General features: G+C 48.3%; 1 pseudogene; it reads right to left on the bottom strand.

Annotated features, from left to right (window-relative positions):
- Positions 1-310: 310 nt before the first annotated feature.
- On the bottom strand, positions 311-429 carry LOC131275717 (5S ribosomal RNA; annotated as a pseudogene).
- Positions 430-2,579: the final 2,150 nt, after the last annotated feature.

The raw sequence follows: 2,579 nt of genomic DNA, 5'->3' as shown, positions 1-2,579 counted from the left end.
CGACAGGTCTAGCGGTCCTGGGTTCTTGGGCCCAGGCGCAGTGGGCGCGGGCCCCCGCGGTCCCCAGCCACGTGTGGGTTGGTGCGGGACTGGGAGCTCCAAGGAAGGGCTGGGTGGCCGCCGCCTGCGTGGCTGCCTGCGTGGCTGTGCCGCCAGGGAAGGGCGCGCGCGGGTTGGGGTTGGGGCCGGGGGCCGGGGGCCGGGGGCCGGGGGCCGGGGGCCTGCATACCTGGCGCTGAGGGCGGCGGGAAGCCGGGCTCGGGGCTAGCAAAAGGAGGGCGAGCGAGAGGGAGGGGACGGCGCGTGGCAAAAGCCAGAGCACCGGGTATTCCCAGGCGGTCTCCCATGCAAGCACTAAGCAGGCCCGACCCTGCTTAGCTTCCAAGATCAAAGGAGATGGGGCGCGTTCAGGGTGGTATGGCCGTCGATGCTGGCTGCTGCTGGTGGCAGCCTCAAGAGCCTGCTGCGCCCCAGCTGCGCTGCCAGCCGCCAGCCTTCCGCTCCCGCCCCAGTTATTACAGTATGCTCCGCTTGAAACATTTAGCAGTATTACACGGACTAGTAGAAAAAAAATTCTTAATTGATATATTTGTTGATGGAAAGCCATAGAAAAATGAAGTTATGAAATATTCTTTCCTACAGAAGAACCTTGAAAACATTATGTTCAGTGAAATAAGTAAGGCTCATGAGCACAAAAATTGTGTGGTATCACTGCCACATCATGTCTAAAAGTAACAAATTCACAGAGATAGCAAGCAAATTACAGGTTACTGGGGAAGGGGGAGAGGGGCATATTGACAGGAGAGAAAGGAAGGAGTATGTTTTAAATTTTTTTAATTTAAGAAAGAGTTTTAAAAAAGTGAGATTAATATTAATATTTTGTTTAATCCCATGTATGCAAAATAGTGTCCTCTCCATCTCTGATTAATATTGAACATGTATTGAGAAATTTTAGCTTCTCAATTTCATGTCATTGAACTTTCTTATGTATTTAGACTTACATTTTAATTCAAGCATTAACGTTTTTTTCTTCTTTATTTTCTTTTTAAATGCTATATTAAAAAAATATGAGTTCCCCATATACCCCCACCCCCCCATCCACTCCTCCCACATCAACAACCTCTTCCATCATTGTGGCACATTCACTGCACCTGGTGAATCATTTTGGAGCACTGCTGCTCCACATGGAAAGTAGTCTCCATTATAGTCTACACTCTCCCCCAGTCCACCCAGTGGGCCATGACAGGACACACAATGTCCAGCATCTGCCCCTACAGCACCACCCAGGACAACTCCAAATCCTGAAAATGCCCCCACATCATATCTCTTCTTGTCTCTCCCTACCATCAGCAGCTACTGTGGCCACTTTCTCCACATCAATACTACGATTTCTTCCCTTACTAATCACAATAGTTCCCCAGCAGAACACCATTAAGTCCACTCTAATCCATACTCTATTTCTCCATCCTGTGGACCCTGGGATGGTTATGTTCAGTCCCCCTCTACATCAAGAGTGGGCTTAGATTCCACATGGGTGATGGATGCAATTCTCCTGCTTGCAGTTGTAGGCACTCTTGGTTCCCTGCTGTGGTGGTTGACCTTCTTCACCTCCCTGTTAGCTGGCCAGGGTAAGCCCAATAAACCAGAGGGTAGGAGTTGCAAGTCTGCTGAAGTTCAGGGCCTGGCTGTCACATGGACAGTCCAGAGATTCAGGTGTCCTGAGTATACACCAACCCAAACGCCAACCACAGGTCTGGTAAAAGTCACAGAAGACGCATGTGTAGAAAGTTCATATCTGAGTCCAACTCCATCACACTCAGGAACACAAACTCCAAAGTAGGACCAACTGACATGGCACCGAACTCCAGAGCCATCTGCCATGACCACAGAACCTGTAGGTCTCTGTAGGCCTCAACCAGTACCTGGGTTTCTATCTACTTTGGCTGTCTCTGGTACCCTGCTGAGGCATGCATAAGCATTACCCCTCTGATGACTTCCTGACTCTTTTTTGGAGATTCACAGTCATATAAACTCATTTGCCCTTTCCATTTCCCCCTTTTATCCAAAGTCAAAAAGCAGTTTTTAACACCTGATCTTAATGAAGGCTGAGATATTCTGCTGTTCTGAGTTGACCCTTTTATTCAAGGTCCTTTTCTAGTTACGTCATCAGCTGATGCTTGGTAGTAATCCCTCGGGACCAGGGAGGCTCATCCCCTGGAGTCATGTCCCACCCTAGGGGAAAGGTAATGCATTTACATGCTGAATTTGGCTTAGAGAGTAGCCACATTTTGAGCAACATGGAGGCTCTCAGGAGGTAACTCTTAGGCACCCTGCAGTTATATAGTCCTGTCGAAGCAATAAAATGGGGTTAAAAAGAACAAACATATTGCTTCAGTTTCTAAATTTAAGATTAAAATTAAATTAAAACCTAAATTCCTAGTTACACCAGCTTCATGCCAAGTGCTCAGTAGTCACATGAAGCTGGGGTCTACCCCATGATTGGTGCAGCTATGCATGCTTCAAATGCACTCCCAAGGTCAGGGAGTATTTTTTCTCCTGACTGGGGATGAGCATCCAAT

The sequence above is a fragment of the Dasypus novemcinctus genome, chromosome 23 (genome assembly GCF_030445035.2).
Source record: "Dasypus novemcinctus isolate mDasNov1 chromosome 23, mDasNov1.1.hap2, whole genome shotgun sequence".
Lineage (NCBI taxonomy): Eukaryota > Metazoa > Chordata > Mammalia > Cingulata > Dasypodidae > Dasypus > Dasypus novemcinctus.
This window is presented reverse-complemented; position numbering and strand designations above follow the sequence as displayed.